General features: G+C 32.4%; 1 protein-coding gene across 1 annotated transcript in view; it reads left to right on the top strand.

The window, feature by feature from the left end:
* Window positions 1–27,538, top strand: part of LRP1B (LDL receptor related protein 1B) — a 1,912,798-nt gene that overhangs the window by 268,591 nt on the left and 1,616,669 nt on the right. The window lies entirely within an intron of this gene.

Here is a 27,538-nt window from a genome sequence, read left to right as displayed (position 1 = left end):
GTGGGTATGGTCTCTAAGATAATGCTTACAGTTTTCACTTCTGTTTTAACCTCAAAATTGACATAACTTTGTTCAAAATTATCTATTGGCTATGTTATAACGATTTTTTCCCATATAACTTCAGTGGCTGAAATTATATTGGTATGTATGGTAATATAGGCATCCAACTCTTGTAATTTAATGTTGTAGCAGAATGAGCAAATGACAGTGGTGGGGTGAATGTATAAATAATACATATTAGCCATATGCAGATCAAATGAAGTTTCAGAAAAGTTTCTATAGAGAAAGTAGAGGGACATGTGGTGGTGTAGGCGTATAAAGACATGAGAAATTATTTTATGGTAGCTAATTTATATTCTCATTTCAAGGTAAGGTTTAGTTTCAACAACACACTATCATTTAACATTTTAAATGAGTATCATTTTCAAAGGTTTATTTTATAGTTTAGTTTTTACTTCATTTAAAAATCTGTTTGGATTTATGATTATGTAGTTATCAACATAAGAATTTTATATTTAGGGTTGTAGATGGTTTAAGTAACAGTTAAGTAACAATATGAAAGTATAAAATAGGTTAACACTGTGGTCTATAATTTTGTTTTTCTTTTAAAGGTTTTGTATATTTATAGCATTTGACAAATAATGGCACACATTCCTAACTTTGTCTTTCTTTGCTTTCTTCTACAATTTTTGAGTGCCTACATGCTAGTGGCTAAAACTTTGTCAGTGGAAGTAGGAAAGAGAACAACAACAACAGCAAAAATGAGTTGAATAGACAATGATAGAAGTCTTGGTTGGTTGGCCTGGAGTCATTTCCAGCCTGGAAACTGTGGAAATGATTGAATCATCAGCTAAAATACAAAAGTCACATGTTGAGAAAGTTAAGTCAATTAGTTCTATTAGGTCTTGTTGAATGTGAGGTCTATCCTGATAGATTTCCAGACATAATCCTGTAGGTCTAACACTAAAGAGAGAAGAATTAGAATTCAGGAAGAAAGGATTTAGAGGACATTTGTGAAGAGAAGGCAATTGAAGTTATGGCAATGGTTGGACTTGTCAAAAAGAAAAGGTAGAACTTTGACAAAAACTGCACTAGGAGTATGAAGGAGAACTCAAATTATCACAGATTTCTGGTTCATTATTTTTATCACTCTAGCAATTAAAATCCAAAAAGTTACTTTAAAATTTGCTAAATACATTGTTATATTTAGATTAAATAAAATCTCTTCACCTAGAAAAATGCAGGGAAAAGCGTGCAGTATAGGAAGTGTCATTCAGAGGGGAAGGAAATATTGTAGTGTGAGAAAGAGAAGCAGAGAACTAGCCAAGGACAGATGTACTATAGAGACCAATTCACACTCTGCTTTTCCTTACCTTGAAATTGTGTAGAATGCAAAGATTATTTATCTTAGATGGCTGTGAAGATGAAATGTGATGATACATATCCAAATGCTCTGGAAAATCATCATTACTATAGAAATACTTGCTACAATTTTCTCTAGGCAAGCTTCTTAAAATTGATATATTGCCATGCAAATGTTTCCCTTAGTGTTTCATTATTTTTATTTATATTTCTATTTTTATCATCTAATTACTTTTCAGCATTTAATATTCATGAACATCAGGAATATTCTATATCATCTGCTTTTATTATATAGATTACACCATGTGAATTACACAGCATGATGAAGCCATTAACTTCATTAACTAGAAAAATAACTGAGGTTTGAAATATAGATAATTTGCAAGTGGAAGGAAGAAGGACTAGTAAAGGTAAATTGCTTTTCCTTGCCTTCTTAAAAGATCTAATTCAGACTTTCTAGAAAGCTTAAAGAATTAAATAATTTTATTACTTTGAGTTTTTACAGCCAAGTTGAGTAATTCCGTCAATATGGTAGGATTATATAAGGACTTGGCATGTATTGAATATAAAATATAAAAGTACAGTGACTATAACCTTACTGGAGAAATTGCTAACTTCTGGGGTGGTGCTAAAATTTAGTGCAAACTACAAGAATGTGTTTCTTATTATCAAAAGATCATGTTTTTTAAAAAAAGTTTTACAATTTTATCTCCAGTCTTGAAAGGCACATGAGGATTTGTCACTAAAACTCTCAGAAGCTAAAAGTAGTCAGGATAAATTTAGAAATGGACCAAAAGATGGAAATACAGCATTATGGAAGAGTCAAAGTGCTGGTTTCCTGAGGTGTACTATATATGAAAGTAAAATTGTTTGAATTTTTTGTGAAAACAAACATATAAATAAGAAACACACACGCACTTGCCATTTTCCTATAAATTCTAGCATTATTGAACATTATATTTTTATACTAAATTGAAAAGCATTCTTACATATTGCACATTGCAAGCAAAAGATATGTAGAAAAAAAGAAACCACAAAAAGCACCATAGTGTTTTAGAAATTATATCCATACTGAAAATACACTTTTTTATTGACCATAATAATTACACATATGATGTTTTGATCCATATATACTTTGTACAATGATCAGATTATGGTAATTGATATATTCATCACCTGAAACATTTATTATTTATTTATTCTGAGAACATTCAAAAATCCTCTTTTCAAGCTATTTGAAATATACAGGGCATTATTGTTATATAGTTACCCCACTGAGCAATAGAAAATACACTTTAAAAATCTTCCACTACTAGTTCCCTCTTCCTATACCACAACTTATAAACTAACTTGGTAAACTATTTAAGGGGAAAAAAAAATGTATTTCCATTTCTACGATATTAACATCTGTCATGTTTAAGGAAAAATCATAAGATACTTCTATTTCCTGTGATCCTTGTTTCAAATATGAAGATAATGACTTTTTTGTGGCCCTAAAGTGCTGACTGGATAACACATTGCCTTCAATCAACTCATATAATGGTTTCAGACAAAGACACAAGGAGAAATAGAGTAGTGCTAAGGTTACTATTTCTTATCTGACCCCTGACATTAGAGCAGTATTTTTTAAAGAATTAATGTGAATAAGAAAAATAAAAGAAAACCCCAAATGATAGATATTAGGGATACTTAAGGAAAAAACGATTATCTGAGGGGAACACGGCAGTTTGTTTTAGAAAGATTTTGTTTTGTTTTTGGTAAGCTCAAGGTTATAGAAGGATTTGAAAAGCAAAAGAATGATGTAAATTGCAGCAAGATATATTTAAATTTGCCCCAGAGAGTGGGAAAGAAAGGACAACCTTGAATGACTGATGTTCCTGCTAGAAAGTAGTCCAGAGGTTTTTCTGTGATTTACTCTTCCTCCTCCCCAGATCTGCCTCTATCTACCACCCTCTGGTGGTTTTCCTACTTCTACTGTCTTGTTGCTTTGATAACAGTTTTCTTCATTTCTTATATTTATGTCATCTTGAGAAAATGTCTTAACCTCTTAGAGCGTGTGATTCTTCATCCATAAATGTAAATGACAAATTATAGCATAGATTTGTTGATAGCAGTATGCAAAGCACATAGTATGGTGCATGATATATTTACTGGTGCATGATTTATTAAGTGCTTGTAAATCAGTGTGTTTCTTCTTCTTCTTATTGTACAGTACACTGACAATATCCAAATTAAAATTAGCAAAAATATTTCCTATCATTAATCTCTGAGGAAAAATAGTTGTGCATTTTGTCCTTAAGTTTGTGTCTATAGCTACATCTGCTTCTCTATTTTCATCTGACTTTATATTGATCTGGACCTATGTCTGTATATCTGCATTGATATGAGTGTGATTCATTCATTCAAGAAGCATTTATTAAATTAAGCAGAATGCTAATCACTGAAGATGCAAACAGCAAAATTTGTTATCTTAAGGTATTTACAATGTAGATTGAAGAAATAGATGTATAAGTAAATAGGTGCTATAAAATATGCAAGTTTATAAGATGAAAAGCCATAGAAATCACAGTGTGGATAAAATAGAAAATGATCAATTCTACATTAATGTGAGAGCAAATGTCAATTAGGAAAAGTTAGCCAAAGGAGATGACTTTGTCTGAGTAAATAAAACCTGACAGTGAAAATTATTTTCCCCTGATAACCTAAATACAAGATACTGTGAAATAATAAGATACAGCTAAAATTAGAGAGAGGATTAAACTTAGGTTACCCCCTTGGGTCATTTTTGACTACATTTCACAATTAGATGTCAAAACTATGCCTTGCCCAAATATTCATCCCGAATTTATTTTGTTTAATTATTTCCTGTGGTCTAGGTATTACAATAGAGAATCAAAAAATATAAAAAATCATCTGGATTTTTATTAAAGGCTCTCAGGTATTACATGGGTGATCTATGTACAGGTAATAGTCTAATTTTACCTTAATAGTAAGAATGGTATCAAATAGAAAATGATTTATTTTCTCTGGGGCAAAGAAAATGGTTCAGGTGACACTGAAGGTTTATTTTAAATACACGTAGTGCAGGTAGAGGGCATTCTGTGAAAAGGCAGAGGAAACGGCACTGGATAAGTCCGGAGAAGTAGGAAGGGGCTAGTTACTTTGTGAAGGCCTTGTGTAATGTCAGACTTAAACTTGGTAGAAATAAGATTTTTTTTTTCTAAATCCTGGAGGTGATATGCTATTTGCATTTTCCAAAATGGAGAAGGAAGAGAATGGAGGAACAAAAACTAGTTAGGAATCAACTGCAGTATTCTCATTGTGTGATAATGAAGGCTTGAAACAATGTTGGTAGGGATGAAAGAGGAAAAAACAACTGAAAGTGGAAGCTGAAGAAGAAGAAATAATTAAGGCTGACTTTCACGAATCTAATTAAGTGACTAGGCAGGTAAGTTGATAGGAAGAAGCAGTTTAGGGTAGGAAAATAACTTTAGTTGAATGTTTTGTAACTCTTGTTACAAAACAAGCCCCGTAGTGGATGATTTATCTATAGCTTGTAAGATGGTTCCACAAATAATCTAGAAAAGTAGGGAATAATTTTTCCGTTTTATAATTGAGGAAATTATATTGTACAGGCCACACAACTAGGAGAGATTCAAACCCATGCCGTTGGCTTCCATCCTTGTCGTGGTAGTACACTAAGCAATTTTAACACCCTTAATAGAACGAATACAAACAAGTTTAAACTTGACTAAAATGCCAGATTTAGCAAGAACTAACTGAAGATCATTGAAATGGGGAGCAAAATCTGATTTTTGGCATGAGCCTTGAGAGGAGCCTAAGAAGTCTGCATTATGGTGCTATGGAGAAAGAAGTTCAAACTGTTTTGTCATAAGATATATTCTCTGTTATAATGTGCAGCACCTTACCCTTTTTGGTTTGTGTTGTGTACTTTGAGTTTTCACCTTTAAAAATACAAGAAATTTCCACTCTCTAGAGAACAATCACAAAATTAGTTAAAGTTTGGAAAAGTTGATTCTCTGTGAGGGAAGGACTAAAGCATTCATGTTTAGCTTTGAGTAGTAGCAGCTGGGAAGTGATCTATTTTTTACTTTCAAATGCTTTAATGACTGATAGGTGAAATATGTTTAATAGTGGTTTTCCATGTCTAAGGAAGCACAAATATGAAAAAAGGAGGGGGGGGACTTCCTACTATCTAGAATAGTTTAGTCAAACTCTTACCAAGTCTTAATGCTGGATCAAATGATACCTTTGAGATCCCTCCCAGCTATACTTTAAAACTCTTAGACTATGGAATTGCTAGAATAAAGTTATTTCATTTCTTAGCAGCAATTTGTCTATTTTATATAAATGGAAAATTTGGGGATAGGTTATACTTCTTTTTTGCCAATATCTAAGAAGCTTGGGATATATTTGTAAACACACCAAATGCAATTCAAGAAAGTTGTATAAAATGAAAAACATTCATCACTAGAAGACATTTTTCATATATGGTATTTGCTTCTACATAGTTGAAACAAATTCTCTTTGGGATGAAAAAGGAAAGCACTTAAGATAATTGTCTTTGCATTTACATAGCACATTCAGTTAAGACACCTGAATATTTCATGCTATTATTATTGATGTCTTGTTTTGTTTGACTGATTTTATTTTACATTAAAAATATGATTATCATTAGTAGTTTTTATTTTTGAGGTGAATTTAATTAATACGGGAAGATCCTTAATCTTACCAATTGTTATGAATGCAAATTCTTTCTGTATTTTTTTAGTCATTAATTCAATGAGTATGGAATAGTTGTTCTATGCTGTGAACTAATAATACAAATGATTGCATTTTTAAAATCTAGACTTCACTTGTTTGGATGGGAGGAAGAGGAAGTTACTGGCTTCTTGATATTTCTGAGCTTTTGTCTTAAATCTGTCAAAACTATGGCCAATTTCAAACCTCTAACAATTTCTACCAGTCTCAAGTGGAGGATGGAAACAGTGGCATAGGCTTATTCTTGGAATGTTGCTTCAGTTCACATCCCAAAATGCCTGATACGAACTCTCCTTTTAGAGTTTTCACAAGTGAAAATCATTCCTGTAAAGCATTTATGAGCTTGGCAGACTTTATTAAAAATATGGGGATCACAGTGTCATATACCCTTACTTTTCTTCCCCATTAGCCTCTGTTAGAAAGCTGCTATGGGCCTGTACTTTGGAGTACTCAACTCTCCTCCTTCTGTTATGCAATGATCATCATTGTTCCTCAATTTCATTTTCCAAATTTGAACATCTTATCTCATTAAGGTGCTTGACAGAGAAGAGTTGCCCTTCTTAGAAAGCAGGAATAAAAGGAAAGTTGTTACAACCGTTTCTGTCAAAATTCACAATCTTAATGAATGACTATGCTTGAGTGTTCTCTGGAAATTCTGAGTGGCTGCTTCATCTCGAGGGCCAAGTCAACCTGTCAGATGAAATATTTGATCAACACCCACCTCCTCCCTAGTACGCCAACACGCTATTGCCTTAGCGAGAAGAAAAACATTTAGGTCAGTTTTTTTTTTTTTTCACTCTACTGAATTGAAATCCATCCCTAATCTGTCATATTACATGCTATATACTTTATAGAGACTTATGCATGTACCACTTGAGAAGGTTTGTCTTCTCCAGCTATTACAAAAGCTGGACCCATTTATTTTTTTAGGCTCTTTTTATCTCTGTCAATCAAAGAATTTGAACCATATTAGAATAAAGAAAATACTTTAAGTGCCAACTCCTAAAAACTGTTAGGAAGAGGAAATAAGTCCACATTATTAACATTTTTTGTTCATTATATTTTTATACAATCCATAGCTAGGATTTTTTTAATATAGATATTTTTCTGCTTTATGTCTTTCTTTTTGAATTTTTCTCCTTACAACATTATGCTATCCACATTTTTAAAACACCAAGGATTAAGGCAGTATTTTTTTTTTGTTGTTAAGTAATGGACGATGGATTAGTTTATATTCCTTACAAGTTGAACTTCAACAGATGTGTAATGCAGGTGTTGATATCAAAACTTTATGATACACCTGATTTTAATTTTCATCTAATGCCTTGATTGCTTACGAGTTAGTCATGTGTGGTGTTAGAAAAATTTTGAAATGCGGCTTAATCAGTTGTTAATTAAGAATAAATTGTCACATTTTAACGAGAAGGTAAAATACCTTTTTTCTGATGAATTGGCAATTACTTTTTTCCCCTTGCTTTTGTTATCAAAAAATTGAGCTCTGAGATTTGGATGATTAGAGATTATCAGCTACAATTATGACAATGTTCTGATTTAGCATTTTCCTCTTTGTGAGATAGCGGGAACTTGTTAATGCTTTTTAAAAATGTAAGTGCTCCTTCAATGTTTACATTATGACTATCAGTCATGATTGAATGTTGGAAATTAGTTCACGAAAGGGTTTACATGAATGTAACATAATTGCATTTCTTTTTGTGCCAATTGATTTTATTGCTATGTTTAATGGCCTGTTGCATACTTTACAGGATAATGAATTTCATTTTCCTTGTATTATACCATAAATAACCTGGGAATTTTTAAATTAGGATAATCATAGTAGCTGTCCTAACCTTGCAAACTTGTACTGTTCCATGCATTTGAGGATTACAGTGTATATCTAAGTCACAACAACTATGACATATATTTATATATTTGCATATTTTTAATGATTTTCTCAAAAACAGTTTGAACAGTTAGACAATGCTTTCTTCTACTTGTGTTAACTATTAAATGCTTGTATTTACCTGGCTAGAGATGTCACTTTATGTTAGACTCATTTATTTTTATCAGTTCATTTGATAAAGATTTAAGTCCATAATGATTTTGCAAATATGGCAGAAACTCAAGCTTAAATATGAAGCCCAATGACACCCCAAACTATGATGGATACATCTAGTTGTCACTAATATTTAACTTTAAAAGAGACTTTTTGGGGGGTCTTGGTAACTGCAGTGAGAGTCACAAGGTACATACACATTTCAAAATTTTGACTAATAGCAAAGAAAGTAAATCTTTTCTTTATGGAATACTGTACTTGAAAATACACAAAACATACATCTGTACAACTTGTACATTCATCTGTAAAACAAAGCATTAACCTAAATAAATCAAAACAATTTGAATTATTTAACAAAATGCATATCATTATTTTTTCTATTGCATACTCCTTCACAACAATTATAACATAAGGGATAATGGCGGTCAGGTTTTCAACAACGCGCTGTTTGCAAGGTTCTTATAATCCAGGCATCCCAGATATCGCAAACATTCACTGTCTTTACTACCAGGATTTGAAGAAAAGAAACAGCGTTATAGAATCTATAAATTTCACATCTATGAGTTTACTTTTTTCATTTAATTTATTTTTTGATGGGTAGCTAACAATCACCAGAGATATTAATATTGATTTAATAAATAAAAACATATATTCTTGATGCGCGTTATTTCCATGGGAAGCAAGCCACAGTTAATTTTTTTCTTTATAATTTCCACTATTTTTATTTATACATTTGTAACAGAACATCTCTATAGTACTGAAATTGGCATGAAGATAATAAATCCATCCAGTTGTGAAACAAATATATATTGAGACTCACCATAAGGCAATAATGTATTTATCATTTATTCTGTCCTCTAGGTGTTTTTTATTTCTTTTTATTTTTAATTTTTTAATTTTTTTTATTTTTTGAGTTGGAGTCTCACTCTGTCGCCCAGACTGGAGTGCAGTGGCCGCTCTCGGCCACTGCAGCCTTGACCTGCTGGGCTCTGGCAATCCATCCACCTCAGCTTTCCAAGTAGGTGTTTTTTAAAATTACATCTAGAATGTTCTTCTCTCCTGTAAAATTTTTAAAAAATAATATGTGCTAGTTTTCTTTTAACACTTTAAATTTTTATATTGGTATTAAAATATTTAAGCCATTTATGATCTATTTTTTGTTAAGAATAGTATATAGTTCAGCTTGATTTATCTTATTTTTGCTTATTGGCTTTTCAACTAACAAACCAACACTCTTTTTAAAAATTTATTTTTATTTTTTTATTGTAAAGAAGTGGGATACAATTCAGGGTTAAATATACAAACCAACACTCTTTATGGAATAATTTGTATTTTTCAAATTGACTTGAAATGTTCCTTTATTACATGTTGCATTTCCATATGTATTTGAGCCTCTTCTCATTTCTTATCTTATGTATTTGAGCCTCTTCTCATTTATTACCATTTTTTCTCCTTCTTTATTACTCAAATGACTTACTTATACTTCAATATTTGTCTAACAATTACTTCCCATATTAAATTTAAGAACTCATGTTGTCAGACTCCACACTACTATTTTTATTGCAGAATTGTCTTAACTATTTTTACCTGTTTGCCTGGCTTATGTGACCACATATTTTAATTCTTATTATATATGCATATATGTATCACTTTTCCTATTAGAATAATAACTGTATCCTCCTAACTACCAAATAAATGTATGCATTTGAAGAACTTTCATTTCATGCCCAATCAATGACTTCATGGGCCTCAGGATGTAAAGAAAGGCATTTCATAATTAACAAAAGATCAGATATTTGTGATATTATAAGACCTAGCTAATAAAAATTGCAGGTTCATCAGATATGAAGTTGAATTCAATGCAAATCACTGCTACTTGACTTACCGTTTAGCTCTTTATTAATACGTATTCATAGCTACCTACCTATTCTAGGACTTAGCTTTAAATGAAGAATTTATTGATTCTTATGATGATGGAACAGTAAAAAGAAGAATTCTGAGGACATCCTAACTTCATTTGATAGGATTACGGCTAGTTCCTCAAGTGTATTGGAGTTAGCCACAATGAGTTTTAGGGCCACTGCTTTAAAAATGAGCTCTGGAAAGAACTAGAAATTGACTTTCCATATAACCCAGCAATCTCCCTACTGATAATATACCCAGAGGAGCGCAAATCATTCTACAAAAAAGATACCTGCACATGCATGTCCATTGAAGCTCTGTTCTCAATAGCAAAAACATGGAACCAACCATGCTGCCCATCGAAACTGGACTGGATAAAAAAAACGTGGTACATATACACAATGGAATATTATGCAGTCATAAAGAAGGACAAACATATGAACTTTGCAGCAACGTGGATGGATTTAGAGTCTATCATACTCAGTGCTCTATCACAGAAACAAAGAGCAGAGTACCATATGTCCTGACTTACAAGCGGGCCTTGAACAATTATCATAATACCATAAGAAAGGGATTGGCAGTAGTGGGAAACTACTAGGGAAGGGGGTGATGGGATTGGCAGTTCAGGGAAACAGCTAGGGGAGGGAGGGGCACACCTCATCAACAAGGGTACCTGCATGATGAACATTTGTATACTTAACCCTGAATTGTACCCTACATCCTTAAAATAAAAAACAAAATAAAATAAAAATGAACTTTGTAGGCTGTATCAAATTGAGAAAAATTTACCTAATATATCAATTTCCACTCTCTTGATGGTGAGGGATTGTTATCAGAAAAATCTAGCCTGTTTTAGAGACCAATACAAAAACAAATGACTTTTCTGATAGGTGTGTCTATTTGGATATATCTGGAGAGACATTGCCCACGTGGCAAAAAGTACTTAGGTAAATACCAATTCCTTATTATTACTCTTTGGGACTTAATTGTAAAATGAAAACAACAGCAAACTCCTGTCCAGTTGGAATTAATTTACTGCCTTTCAAGATATCTAAGTAAGGTACTCAAATGCCCATCTGATGTTTTCATTACTTTATTTGGTATGCATATTTCCTGGGAAACCTAATTTTGTTTTTGCATTGCTAATGCATTTTATTTCAAGCTGTGTTTTGATTTTTCAAACTGGCAAATTTTCACAAGCTATCTAAATTTCTTATTTGCATGAATAACTATAGAATAAAGTCTAATATGAATATTCTTGAGCACACTGTATTTCAGTATGTAGCAGAATAGGAAATAGCATTTGTGAAAGATCCGCAAACTGTATTTGGGGAAAGGGAGGGGTGTGTTGTACATACCTAAGTGTTGATCACCAAGGTGACAAACCTCTTGACTTTGCTGGGAGTTAGTGGAACAAACACGACTTCACCTTCTCCATTTCTGGCAAATGAAATATTACTCATTTATTATTCAAATATTCCTTTGAGAGAAAGACTTTTACATTTTTATATCTTTCAAACATTTGACAAATGAATATATGCTGGTGATTTCTATGCATTTTTATCCATCTATGTAAAGCCTGAAAACAACTAGAACAAGGAAATTAAAGTCACCTGGTTAATCAAAATTCATTGTTGAAGGTTTCCAGATTCTTTCTACTAACCTCTCACTTTTTGTAAAGGAATTTCGTTGTGAGTAGTTAATATTTTATGGGAATGTTGTCAGCTTCTTACAGAGCCCTAAGGAGTTATATATTTTTCTGACATATGATCATAATTCCCATCAGTATGTTTAATGTCAGCATCTGTAGGATTCCTTTGATTTTTAGGGAGGAAAAAAATAAAGAATTTCAGACTCATCCAATAAGAATAACTGCATGCTTCAGGAAATTCACATTGCTCTGGGTGAATGCTTGGGGACCAGAGGGACACATATGCGATGGAAACCTCTTAGTGGTTTTTTGGTTAACCTGTTTTTCCTCTGCCTATTGAACTGTTCCAGGAGTGAGAATTTTGAGGACTAGCTTTGCATACACACACGCTAGTGTAGAAAGAAATACACACACACACACACACACACACACACATATGCATAATATAATACAGATAAGGCAATATATTATCTCAAAATTAATTATATACATTTAAAGTGAAATGGGAGTTTTTAATTAAAAAACAAATTAAGGCAAATTTATAATGCTTAAGTTTGTAGATAATAGATGTTTCTATAATTAGTCTATTAAAAATAAAATTTCTCCAGAATATCATCTGTATTACAAAGTACAAGATGACAGAAGAATCTTGAAACATGTTCATTACTCTGGGTGACAGGCTTTAAATCAGTAAGGATCTAATCAGTTTGTATTGGTAAAGTACGATATCTTTTTACTTTTCTTTTTTTCCGAGAATGAGTAGACAAAAAAAGTATTAAAATGACCTCTACAGGCAAAGAGACAGTTAAGCTGATAATTGCCTTGCTAAAGTCAACAACTGATTTAAAAGTGAGAAATTATCCAGTTAACTAATATAACCGACCTTTTAACAAAATTGAATTAATATTCCAATTTAGGCATCAGGTAAATTCAGACACTAAACATATCGTAAACTCTTGATCTATTGTGGTTTTTTGTTTCGTTTTGTTTTTTGTTTTTTGGCTATTGGGAATGCATGTTGTGCTTGATACAACTTTGGAGAAGATCTTTACAAACATTTTCTCCTAAAAAGCATATAAAACCTTACCTTCTACCAAACTTACTCCATGAACAAGTAAATACTTGACCATTGTTTTTCTAGTTTTCTTAGTATCAGAGATTTAAAAAGACATCTTTAAAATGGGCTTTAAGAGAAGTCTTATAAATTTGTTTAAAGAAAAGTCTTACATATATTTACCAGTTACAATTTTGAAACATTAAGATCTGACTACAAGTTTGATCTGGCTGAGGAATCATTGCATCTGAACTTTTAATAAAAATAGGAACTCTACAGTATGTATTAACTCTATGTATATAGAGAAGCTTTTATCTCTTTCATTTTAAACAAGTAAAGGCCATAGTTAGCATAAATTGTAAGCTTGACATAGCAAACTTTTTCTATATAAAAATCTTTGTTTTCTTTTTTTCATTTGATAATATGTCCACAAGATTATTGCAAAGTACTTTACATTATGAACATGCATTTTCTTAAAAGACATTCTGAGACAGTAGGTATAAAATTGAAAAATAAATGGAACTAGTTTCTAATTAAATAAAAACACTTCAGAGATTTGGGCATAGTATATTTATCTGACATGTTTAAGCTGTCTTAAGCCAAAGACAACATCATAATTAAGATGTGGAAAACTAGTGATAATTTGATTAGGAACAACCAAAAAAAAAAAAAAAAACCCTACCATCACAATTAATATTCTGACAAAGGAACAAGACATGAAATGATTAAGAAGAGACAAAATTTTCATTATTTGTAGACAATGTGATTATACACCAAGAAAACCCAGGAGAATCTGCAGAAAAACTTTTAGAATTAATGAGGAAATTTAGTTAAGCATTAGATGCAAGACACTGTAAGCCTGAATAATTAAAACAATTGGTATTAGCACAAAAATGGACAGTCCAATCAGTATATTAACCCCCCATATACGTGTTTGGTATATTAATTTTGTATTACCTTGTATTAAAAATTAACACAATAAAATGAAGACGACTAAGTTACATATTTTAATTATTGTTTTGCAGTATTTTTTGCCCACAGAATTTATCTGATTATATTCTTCATTTAGTCATATTTATTGAGAACCTACTATGTGCCAGGCATTCTTCTGGGCATCTAGATGGCATCTAGATGGCATCAGTAAAAATAATCATCAAAAGACTTTGCCCTTATAATTTCACTCTCTGCTAATGCAAAACCCTTCTGATCTTGAGTAGTGTTCTATCACTTCCTGTTATTTTTCTATCCCTACATCAAATAATTTGCTCTTAACATTAAAAAAAAGATGGGGGGAGCTTTTTGGTTTCCCTAGGACATATCCATTGGTGCCTGTGTCCCAGCGTATTTAATCTCCTTCCTTTACTCTCACCCAGTATCTCTCATCAAGAAATCTCTCTGGAGTTTATACCCAGGGCTGGAATTGCTTATTTATGGTATATATGCGAAAAATACTGCTTTTCAGAGTAGTTTTATCATTTTTTCTGCAGTTCCTATTTTCCTATTTCTCACAAACAATTGATATTTATCTGTCATTGTCTTTTTGAATAGTTAGAAATATGTCATTGACAGTTTAAGTTGTATTTTTTTCTTACGAATGCAGTAGATCACCACGCTATACTTCACACTCATTTTAGTTTCTCCCTTCATGTATTGGTTATTTATATATTTTGCACATTTCTTGCTAATTTGAAGAGTTTCTTATACATTATAGATAGAAATCATCTCTCAGATGTAAAATGTTACAAATATCCTTTCCAACTTGCCATTAAAGTCATTATAATAAAATCCTTCACTGAATTTGGATCTTATCAATTGCTTTTTGTTGTCACAAAAGCATTTGCATCACTTTTTAAGCTCTAGTATCTTCATATTTAGGTGGTAATTTGGAGCTTTTTTTATATGGTGTTAGAGAATTTTCTCTATGTAGTGAGTCACTTTTTTAACCCAATATCATTCAATTACAAAATAATGCATTCAGGTTTTTAATGTCATCTCTATATCAAATTGCCATTTATACATATACAAGTCGGTCTCAGGGCTTTCCATTCGGTTTCACTGTACCATAAGTTTTTCTGTATTTGTCTCATATCCTTTTAAATACTGAACAATGACTTGATGTTATAATATCTAGTAGAAAAAGATACATATTATTTTCAAAAGTTGTTTCAGTCATCTGTAGACTTGCTTGCCTCTATATTTTTTATAACCGGTTGTCAAGTTACCAAAAAAATGCTGGGATTTTTTTTTTAATAGAGTTTAATTGGATTGATAGTTTGATTTGATGAGAATTTACATGTTCATGGTGTTTAGTCACATCATTTATGAACAACATATATCTTTCTACTTATTCAGTACTTATTTGGTTGCATTTATAATGCCTATGCACTTATTGTTATATTAATTCCCTGATAACATAGATTTTGTTGTTATAGTAAATGGAATCTTATTTTCTGTTACCTCTTCTAATTGGCTTCGGCTGTGATTTTATTTTATAATCTTATAAACTTGCTGAGTTCTCTAATTAGTTCTAATAGTTTTAAAAATTGACCGGGCATGATGGCTCAAGCCTGTAATCCAAGCACTTTGGGAGTCTGAGACTAGAGGATTGCCTGAGCCCTTGGGTTTGAGACCAGCCTGAGCAACATGGTGAGACCTCCTCTCTACAATTTAAAAAAAAAAAAAAATTAATGGGATATGATAGCGCATGCCTGTGCTTCTGGCTACTTGGAAAGCTGAGACCAAAGGATCACTGGAGCCCAGCAGGTTGATGTTGGGGTGGCCATGAGTGTGCCACTGCACTCCAGCTTGGGTGACAGAGTGAGACTCCAACTCAAAAACCAAACACACACACAAACAAACAAATAAAATAAAAATTTATTTCCTCATACTTTCTATATAAGTAAACATATAATTAGCAAAAGTGAAAAAGAGCAAAGAACCTCTTTCTATTTAATGTTTATATCTCTTCTTTCTTTTCCCTGCCTTATTAAATTGGTGAGAACTTTGAGTAGCATATGAACATTGACATTCATCAGAGGTAGCCTTGTCTTATTCTCAACCTTCAAAGAAATGTTTCAGAAAATGTTTTCTGCAAAAGTAGCATTTCTTCTAGGATTCGATGTTAAAGATACTATTTTTAAATTTCAAAAACATTTAACTTTTATTGTTAAAAGGTATTATACACTACCCAATGCTTTTTACATCACTCCCAGTGATAATGTGATTTCTATTAGTTCATTCATATAATTACATTGATGGACTTTTCAGACACTAAATAATTCTTGAAGTAAATTGTATTTGATTGTTATATTATTTATAATACGCTGCTGGATTAATTTAGTTAACATTATATTAAGGATTTTTATAACTATGTTTATAAGTAAAATATACCTGTAACTTACTTTTCCAGTACCAGTTCTATGTGGTTTAGATTGAAGGAAAAACATTCCCCTCTTTTTTTTTACTTTTAGAATGATGTATTTAATGTAGAGACAAAATATTCCAAAAATTTTGATTAAAATATATTTATAAATCATGGTAATTTTGGTGAATCTGGGTTACAGCCTTGATTACCATTTCTAATTCTTTAATTATTAATGCTTATTCACATTCTCTATTTCTTATTTGGAAATTTATCATATATATTTTCCAGAAAGTTATCAATTTTAGCTGGGTTTTAAATGTGATAATACATAGCAGTATATTTCTTAATAAAACAAAAAATTTGCAACATCTATAAATATTTTCTATTTTTCTTTCAGTATTTTTTAGCTTATCCATGTTTTTTCTTGTTAAGCTTGTCAGAAATTTGTCTTTTCAAAGCTCGTAGTTTTGTTATTTCTCTTAATTTTCACTCTTCATTTACTTTTACCTTTATCGCTTTCTTGTATGTTTCATATCTCTTAACTATTCTCTCATCTCCTTTGGTACCTTCTGAGAGAGAGCTACCTCCTGATGTTTCTGCTCATTACTTTTTCCTTCAGATTAATCTGTTCTGCTGTTCAACATATATAGTGAATTTTTAATGATCTTTCATACTCTTTCTACTTTCTAAAAATAACTGTTTGCTTTTACAATTCTCCCATGTCCTTTAATGTCTATAATATTTGCTTTATAGTCTTGCTATTTTTACTGCATTCGTTCTGCTGCTTCTGCTGTAAATTTCAATAACTGGTTTACATGCTTTACATTGAAGGAATAACATCCTCCCTCTCTTTTTTTATTTTTTTAGAGCAATGTACTTAATGTGGGATAATCTATTCCAAAAATGTTGGTGAAACATATCTATAAAATCCTGGTTTATTTTGTATTCACTGTCTTTATTGTAAGTGTTTCTCATTTCTCTAACGTCTTTTACTTTTTGCTGGTGAAGTCTTAGCCTTGGCTAGAACCATCTACCTTCAAAGAGGTATAAAGGACTAGGCTTGACTTTATCTCTCCCACATGACTTTAGGTAAGAATGGGTGGCTTGAAAAATAGATGCCTCAAATATTACAATCTAGCCTCAACCACTCTCTATTACCGTCTCCCTAATAGGCTCTGTGATTTTATGCTAATATTTTATAGATATTAATCTACCTGAAAAGAAAAATAACCATTATCTTTTGAAAAAATATAAAATTTAATGTACTTGTCTAAAGAAACCTGGATGCTTATTTGATATTTTTTTTAAAAAATCATTTTTTCTTTTTATGAATTCTTAATTTTTACCTCCACAGAGTTTTGCCTTCTTATTTAACCCTAATCCCATTTGTTTTTTTGTTTTTAAACTAACATAGTTGGCTTATTATAAATTACTGCAGTGATTTTATAGGGAAAATATATTGTGATATTACATTGATAAATTCAGACACATTTTTTCCTAATAAAAAACAAATTGGCTTGCTCTGCCTATGGGGTGGCCATTTCCCATCTCTGTGTTTCTTTAATAAACTTATTTTTCTTAAAAAAAAAAAAAAAAGAAGAAGAAGAAGAAGAAAGAAAGAAAAAAAAATCCAAAAACCTTGAAACCGAAAGATTATTAAAATGCCTATTAGTGGGTTTTATCACTTTTCCTGAAAATGATGACCATAAAACAGTGCTGAATTATTTGCAGGAAATTTTTGCCATATATTAATTAAGATTAGCTAATTATGAAGCTAATAAAAGATAAAAATATTTAAATGGAATAAAAGAGATGAAGTTTTTGACAAGAGAAAAATTGAAGAAGTTGAGAAAATACCAAATGTGTGTAAGGCAAACATAAATAAATTTTGGAAATTTTAACCTCATTGGAATAAGAATCCATGTGTTTAATATTAGCATAGAATCTCAAATGCTTTTAGAATATGATGTCTTTGGTATGTGATAGAAGTTGTCCGTCAAACAAATAATTAAATTCTGTCAACAGTCAACATCTTACAAAATCATGGAGTTTCAAATGTATATTGTTATATCTTGGTCATATAATTTTATAGCAATCTGACACTATAGGAGTGTTCTCCCGTGATATCTGAATGGATATAGTGGAAAACAATGTTCTAAGACAAAATTTTCAGTGAATGTAAATTTTCTATTTTTCTTTATCATGTCTATTGTAACTTGGTAACTAAAATTAGAACTGTTTTGAAATTGGACATAAACAAGTTTGTTCATTTACTTGTCAGGAAATGTGTATTGTATACCTCATATACCAGACACTGCTGAGCTATTACTAATGAAAAGAAAAAGCCGGGCTCGGTGGCTCAGCCCGTAATCCTGCGCTTTGGGAGGCTGAGGTGAGTGGATTGCCTGAGCCCGCGGGTTCGAGACCCGCCTGGGCAACTTGGCGAGCCTTCATCTCTACATGAAAAAAAAAATAAATAAATCAGTCAGGCATGGTAGCACGCGCCTGTAGTTCCAGCTACTCGGAAGGCTGAGGCAGAAGGATCCCCGGAGCCCAGCAGGTCGAGGCTGGGGTGGCCAGGAGCGGCCACTGCACTCCAGTCTGGGCGACCGAGTGAGACTCCAACTCAAAAAAAAAAAAGAAAGAAAGAAAAAAAAAAAACCAAAAAAACCTGTCACTTTCTCACAGACACCACAGACCAGGAAGGGAGATGGTTGCACAACAATTAATTATACCCTGAGTTATTTAATTTCAGTTTTCAGTAGCCAAAATCGTAAAGCATAGAGTAGCGTGAAAGCATACGGAATTGGGAATGGAAGAAATTTACCAGCTCTGGGTAAGCAGGGAATGCCTCCCTGAAAAAGTAAAATTTGACCTGGACTGAAGGATGAGTGGAGGCAGAAGTCTGGATAGGGATCAAGCAGGAAGAGAAATTCTGCTTTCCTGGCTCTCCTTAGTCATTCCCCTAAGTGGTTCGTCGAGTGAGGCCACAATCCTAACAGAGGCTATTCTTTTTCTGTTCTTCCGGGTTCCAGTTTCTCGTTGTTCAAAAGTGCAAGGTGGAAAGGGAAGATGTGGTTAAATAGGAGCTAAGGCAGTTTGCAATGAAGGAATGAATGAAAGCCTTGGGATCCCCATTTGTATCGGTAGGTTTAAATTGTCATCCCTGCTGGCTGATGTGCTGGTTCCCTGGATAAAGCATTTGCTGAGTAAATGAGGTGAAGAACATACACCATTGCCTGTGGCCTCTCCACCCATACTGACTGCCTCAGCATGGAGGCCAGTGATTAAAAGGATATGGAAATTTGCTGCTTCCAACCCTGAAAAGGCCCTGTGCAATAATTTGCAGCACCATGGAATATGCTTTTCCTTTTTGTTTAACTGTTATATTGGGACATATTATTTGTTCTAGACTGTCTCGAAACCATCTCTGAAATACATTCTAATTTAATAATGATAAAAAGAATAGTAGTCTATAGAGGGTATATTTTCTAATTGTACCATTGAGACTGGCATAGATTTTTATCTGGAGGTTATTTTTAGCAATTTGAACAAAAGGTTTGCAATCAAGTAGAACATAGATGAGCTGTGCCCTCATGATGTTATATTCTCACTCAGGGCACAACTTAGTTTGTGATCATGCATTTAATTAAAATGTAGAAGTTATCCCTGGCATTATCTTGTGTACAATCTGGTTAAACAATTTCTAAAAGCTTTATTGGAATTACAGAGTGACCTCTTTAAATGAATGAAATTCAGGACAGCACTATTCTATAACAATGATGGATTATATATAACCAACTCCTATCTTACTAATGTGTTAAATGCTGGCTTCATTTCAGAGTATTGTACTGACTAAATACTACTGCTACAGTTTTGCCACAAAGGCTAGTATCAGTGATATTTCAAGCACATTTATAAATATAACCAAAATACCATGTGCACAAATATTCATTAAATAAAAAAAGAACAGAGAAAACATACTGATCAAGAAGCTAGGCTTTTTCATGAGGTTTCTAGCTAGATCTACAATCAGACCAAGAATATTAAAAGAACTGTGAATTTCATTTTCCCTCTTAATTAAAAAATGATTACATATTTTTAATAATTATTGCTATTAAATCATAGTAATAGTCTTTAAATGATTTTCATTTGCTATGACTATTTCTGGAATTTTGGTTGAAGGTTTTATTGAAGTATTTACTTGAAGCATTTAATGTAAGCTATTGTAACCTTGTAGCAAAATTTGATCGATATGATTGATTAGAATTAGTTGAGCACCAGGACTGTCAATTCTAAATATATTTAGTAGAGCTTTAAAATCACATACATATAGAACTAGATGGGCAACATTTCTTTTTAAAATATTTGAACTTTAATAACAAGTCTGCACTATCAGATTGTTGTCATCATCCATCTATTTATTTATTTACCCATTATATTAATTTATGTATGATCCACTTACTGTGTGGCAAAACCTTAACCACTGTGTGACCCATGCTGTTATGAAGATGAATAAAATAGCTGATAATAAGAATTGACACCTACTGAATACTATTTTGTGTCTCAAACTTTAAGCATGTGATTAATAATACAGTCAACCCAAAACTACCATATAAGGTAGGCATTATTCTTAACCCCATTATTAGGTGAGAGGCCAAAAAAAGACACATAAAATGACTTATTCATGCTTACCTAGTTGAAAAGTGGGTAAGATTCAGATCTAGTTAAAAAGCTGTGAGATTCATATCTAGCAAAACTCTGGGTAAGAATGCTCTTAATTGTTAAGCTTTTTTTCTCTATGACAGACAAATCCCTACAGTTTTATCTTAATTATAGTATGAACTTTTAAATTGATCTAGTAAGAAATACAAACATGTGAGAAGATAATTACAGCTCACTGTGATAACGCCTATTGTAAGCAAGTTCTAGATGTTTAGATAGGGTACAAAAACCAAAGTCAGGAGTATCTTTCAGAAAGTGTGATCTCATACAGCAGAGATTCTCCTTCACAGGAAAAAAAAAAAAATTCAATTAGCAGCCAACTCTTATGATACTAAAAATGAAGTAATGGAAGCCTAAATCACAATTTGCAGATCTTTTACTTAAGGAATAAAAGTTTTTAGTATTTCTATCATGATTTTTCTTTTACCTTTGATACCCTAGCTTTTTAAAAATGAACATATATTAATATTCAAACTAAAATCATTAATCACACTTAGATTGGTTATTTCACAAACGTTTTTATTATTGTGTGTCATATCATAATACAATTTAGTTATCATATGATGAAATATTTTCAGCAGATAATACTCTTGCTACTATTATACAGGAAATTGAATATGTTAATACCCCAACTTGTTCTGTAACGGTATAGTTACTTCTAGATATCATCCACTAGCTGATCAGCTTGGTAATTATGCACTGGCTTCCATTTAAGGCTGAAGTTTTGGTTGTTGTTTAACTCTATAACAGATTATACCATGTAAAATGTTCCTCAATCCTATTTTCAAGCAAAGGAATAAAAACAAGCAATATTAACTGAAAAAGATATTAATGGCAACGAGGTTGTGATTACCTACATAAAATAAAAGGCTAGTGATAAGGAATATTTAACTCATAAACCCAGTCAACAAGTTCTTCTAATATGTATGTATTTTGAAGGAAAAAATATTTTTGTATTTTTTAGATTTTAATACTCAGTTTTGCAAATGTAGATACATCCTTATAGTATGTAACAAATGAGAAGTTGCTAAAATTAAAATTACTTGTGTGTCATTTAGAAAATTGTGTTGTTAAAAATAAGACAGTCACTTTCTCTATATTCATGGAGTGAATAAATTAATATCATTTTACTATTGAAATATACATTAATTTATATGCTCATAGAAGTACCACTCAATAAAACCTGTCCAGTTTTGATGAATATATGTAATTACATCATTACTTACCCTTGATCCAATTAGAACTGGATTTCTTTGAAAATAAAGTGCTCATTTTTAACAAGACTATGTTAACCTTGATTCTATTGCTAAAAGACAACTAAGCCACTTTGTCCTGGAAAAGTATTAACTGTAAGGTCAGATACCTTATAACTGGTAGAAATATTTTACTTGTGGTTGGAGAGCCAATTTATCTATGAAAGAGAAAGAACCACCACATTAATTTCCCAACATGCATTGAGATCAGCATTTCTTTAAAAATAATGAATTGTAGGTACTTATTCTGAAATATGATTCTGTAGGGACAGCCCATAGGTGAATTGTAGTAGCGACCAGATACAAAACATCATTCTGAAAAATTTTGCTACCTCTATTGAATGTATCCAGTAAGTCATTGGCCATCATTCATTTAAAGACATAGATAAAACACTTTCTCAATCAAGCCTGACACATTCCTGCTGTCAGGCCTTTGTTCCAGCTCTACCTTAGCCTGGAAAATTGTTTTTCCAGATATTTCTGTGGTCAAGTATATCACGTCTTTCAAGACTTTATCAGTGTTCACTTTACCTGCTCATTTTCCCCCATCTCTAGCAAACTTGTGCCCTACAACACCATTCCTGTAGTTCAGTTCCTTTTTTTATTCTACTCTACTTTTTATTTTTTTACTACAGCAGCTACCATAACAGTACCAGAGTTAGCAAATAAAAACAGAGAGCACCATGTTAAATCTGAATTTCAGATAAACAATGAATAATTTTTTAATATAGGTATGTTCCTGTCTCAATATTTGCACACTTATGCTAATAAATTATTCATTATTTATCTGAAATTCAATTTTTAAAATACAGTTCAATCTCCTACATTTTATCTGACAGTCTTAACTTATCACCTCCTAACATCCTAACAGACTATAAAATTGACTTACTTTTTTTTTTCGTGAGACCAGGGATCTCTATTTTTGTAACTTGCCAAGTGCCTAAAAAAGTACTGAACTTGAAGCAGATGTTCAATAAAGACTTGGAAGATGAAATTTATAAAGATGACCTAGGGTTTTTGTGGTATCCCCCCCCAATATAGCCTCAGTTCTAGAGATTAATATATCATTGATTCAGTATTTAAATCTACCTTAGTAATTCACTCATATTTCTACATGGTTAATTTGGTTAACCATTTGATTAACATTATTCACTTATTAAATAAAAACCTTTGACCAACTATACCTGAGATGACTAAATGAAAATATGGCACAATACGCGAATGAGGAGTTCTTGCTGGAAGGCATAAAAATTCATTCCAGGGCTATTAATTTATATTGTTTTTTTTTCTTTAACAAATGCTGGGAAGACACGTTTGTGGATTATTGTAATACTAAATTAATAATGCCTTTCATTAAGATACATTTTATTAGCAGAGGATTGCAAGTAAACAATGGATCTGTGCTTTTTATTAGGGCAAATCTATTGTGACTTTTTGTCCAGTAAATTAGGCTGTTTGCTGAGTAGGATTAAGCAGTGTAATTATATTTCCTTACTTAGTATTTATAGGGTCTCATTCAGGTTCACTTCCCTTTCAGCAGAATGTAAGATAGATTTTCTTTACTTTCATAAGTCTTACTAGAGTTGAAATGCAGTCTTTGTTACCACAAGTATGTAAAAATAGACAAGGAAGGGAAACCACTGTTTAAAATTGTCATAGTCCAACAGAGGGGTACATGTATAAGGCCTCATCGATCTATTTATAGAGATCAGCTTCAAAAAAAGATTCCCATGAAAATCTAAAATTTTGTTTTGGTTTTTCTTTTAATCTAAATTAGTTTGGAATGACTTGGATGTGAATCCTTCTTGATTCAGTGTTTGGGATACATTGTTTGTGTATGTACATATAAAAAGTAAGTTACACATACTGGAAAACATGTAATCCTGGCTTGATAAAAACATTAATCCGTTTTCTTTGTTTTACTGTTATTCCCATTATGAAAAAATACAAGTGTAGCAGGAAAACCTCATCATTTGTTTCTCTACAGTCTCTTCTTCTCCCATATAATCAAAATGGCTCAGATACTTAGGAAATACAATTTAGACTCCTTTTAAATTCTGTAAGGGCAGGGCTCGGTGGCTCAACCTGTAATCCCAGCACTTTGGGAGACCAAGGTGAGTGGATTGAGCCTGCGGGTTCGAGAACAGCCCAGGCACTTTGGCAAGAAAATTAATAATTTAAAAAAATTAGCTAGGCATGGCAATGCGTGCCTGTAGTTCCATCTGCTTGGAAGGCGGTGGCGGAAGGATCGCCAGAGCCCAACAGGTCAACGCTGGAGTAACTGTGAGTAGGGTGCCACAGCACTCCAGCTTGGACCACAGAGTGAGACTCCAACACATACACACACACACACACACACACACACACACACACACACACACATTCAGTCAGAACAGTATGAAGCTCTCTTAAAGACTTAAAACATCTTTGTTAAAGCATGATATATGTTGTTCTTACCAACATAAGCATATAAATTTAAAAAAACAAAAAAAATCAACATCCTTTCTTAGTCCAGACTCAGGAATCACAGCTCTTGTGGCTCAACAAATCTCCTGAAGCACATGCTGGACAAATTGCTCAGTCTCTTAATTTTTTGAAGTTGCATCATATCATTACTAATAGAGAAAGAAAAAAGCAAATGCAGATTGGAATTCCAAGTTTCACAATAGATTTTCCCACTCACTCCAATTAAAAATCACCATTTATGGCCGGGAGCAGTGGCTCAGGCCTGTACTCCCTGCACTTTGGGAGGCCGAGGCTAGAGGATTGCCTGAGTCCGTGGGTTCGAGACCAGCCTGGGCAACTTGGTGAGACCTCATCTTTACAATAAATCAAAAATATGAGCTGGACTTGGTAACATGCGCCTGTAGTTCCAGCTATTTGGAAGGCTGAGGCAGAAGGATCATCTGAGCCCAGCAGGTTCGGGCTGCGGTGGCTGTGAGAGTGCCACTACACTCCAGCCTGGGTGACAAAATGAGACTCCAATTAAAAAAAAAAAATTACCATTTATATGCTTTAGAAAAGTTTGCAATGCACAGCACATGTAAAATATTTTATGTCCTAGAAATATACTTTCTCCACTGAGAGAGAAAATAAGTGAAATTCGTCCTGAAATGTTACAATTTGTATATCAATGCTCGATTATCAAGTCATCCAAAATACAGAGAACTGTCCTCTGTATGAGAATCTCATGAGAGGTCAAATATCTAAATATGTTGACTATAAAGGAAAAAGGATTTAATGATGTGCTTATTACTCATTACCTAATTTTATCCTCCCAAATGCCAAAAGACATTCAGAATTATCAACACTCAGTAGAGCAATGGGAGGGGGACTCAAACAATCACCTAAATTAATAACCAAGATTTTTTTTTAAAAATTAAGACAATGAAAGTATGGTAAATAAATTAGAGATATCAATCACAACTTCTATACCAATACAGTTCGAATGCAGTGGCCCTGTAAACCATGAGTCAATTGTGGTCATTTTGGCGCTATTTTGTTGACACTGCATTTTGTTGAAACCTCTATCAATAACTATTGTATATGTTGGTTGTAGTGTTTATGTTTTCTCAAGACTATGAGATAGCTTAAAATGAGGATTATTATAGCTTTGCATTCCTGTATGCCCCATTTGTAGCCTAAGATGTAACTGGTAGATAGTAGATGTCCAATAAATGTTTAGTGAATAAATATAATATGAGATGGGAGGTTGTGGGATAACAAGCCGCCTTCTCTGTTTTCCTAAACCCATAGAAGCCTACCTGCATCAACATTTACTCTTCTTCCCCTACTTTATACTCTCTGCTTCAGTTTTTCTTAACTATATTTGCAACTACATGATATATATATATATATATATATATATATATATATACAATATATAAATATTTATCATATCAATTACATAAACATAAACATTATAGACACTTCTCTGGAAGTTTGATGGGAAATAGTTGGCTTATTGGTGATATTAGATGCTTGGACAGATGACTGGTACAGTGACTTGTGAATGTAATCCCAGCACTTTGAGGGGGCCAAGCAGTAGGTACGTGGTGACTGTATTCTCAGCTATTCTGGAGGCTGAGTTGAGAGCATCGCCTGAGCCCAGGAGGTTGAGGCTGGTGCAAGCTGTAATTGTTCCACTGTACTCCAGCCTGGGTGATAGAGTGAGACTCTAACTCAAAAAGAAAGAGAGAGGGAGAGGGAGGGACGGAGGAAGGGAGGGAGGTAGACAAAGAAAAAAACCCAAATTAGACTAAGCCCATATATTATAAAAGTTTTTTTTAAAAAAAGATAATCAGGAAAGAAAAGTAACATCTTACAGTTCATCAGTGTTAACTTTAAGTCTTCTTCCAATGACAACTTATATAAATTCACCTTTAAAGACTCTCTTCTTACTATTTCTTAATGCTCATAGACAGATAGTATTGTAGTATCTTTCCCTGATAGTCTGTTTCTTTATGATGTTTTTCAAATGTTCTCATAATTTTAGTTAAAAGTTGACTGTCTTTTCCAGCCCTGCATAAATGCTGATCTGAATATTCTTAGCCTCAGTTAAAATCCCATTTCTCTGAATTTATCCACCAATACCTCCACCATTCCCAAATAATGAGTTGTTAAAAATCCAAACCATACATCTTTCCCTCTTTTGTGTTTAATTTACATATATAAACGTAATTATTTTATAGAAAATCACAAAGTGCATATATAAGAATATATGTTCAAATTAGAAAAAAATTACTTTGTCATGTAATCTAAATAGCTAGTAAATCTGCATTACTAACTCCAAAGAGTATTTTTAAATAAGAAAAAAACTTTCTATTGTTAGATGTATAGATTTCTAATAAATTTCATCAAAAAGCTTACATATTTTTCTTATAGAACATATTTTGATTTGAGATATTAGTGTTCAGCACAAATACATTACAATTAAGAGAGCAGTATGAAGAAACATGTTGGCTGTTAGACAGTAATATAAAATTAATTGACATATGAGCTACAAAATTATACTGCCAGTTATTGCTTGAAGGCCTGCTGGTGATCCCCAGCTTCCATCAGGTGACAGTTTTAATATTTGACGGTGATGCTCATTTTACCTGTAGCAGCTGCTTGATTCTTTCTGCTTAGAGAAAGGATTTCAAAAATAAAACACTATGAGGTCTTAGGCATAAAGGAGAAAATATTAGAACAATCATAGACACATCATATTCATTTCAAATATTCTTATCCTCTCTCTCTATATATATATATGATTGAAAGGCTAAATACTTTTAATTACAAAAATTAACAAAGAATCTATGAAAGTATTTTCAAATTTTTTTTTTTTTTTTTTTTTTTTGAGTTGGAGTCTCACTCGGTCACCCAGACTGGAGTGCAGTGGCTGCTCCCG

Source organism: Carlito syrichta, unplaced genomic scaffold (genome assembly GCF_000164805.1).
Source record: "Carlito syrichta isolate Samal-C Ts95f unplaced genomic scaffold, Tarsius_syrichta-2.0.1 Scaffold301673, whole genome shotgun sequence".
Taxonomy (NCBI): domain Eukaryota; kingdom Metazoa; phylum Chordata; class Mammalia; order Primates; family Tarsiidae; genus Carlito; species Carlito syrichta.
This window is presented reverse-complemented; position numbering and strand designations above follow the sequence as displayed.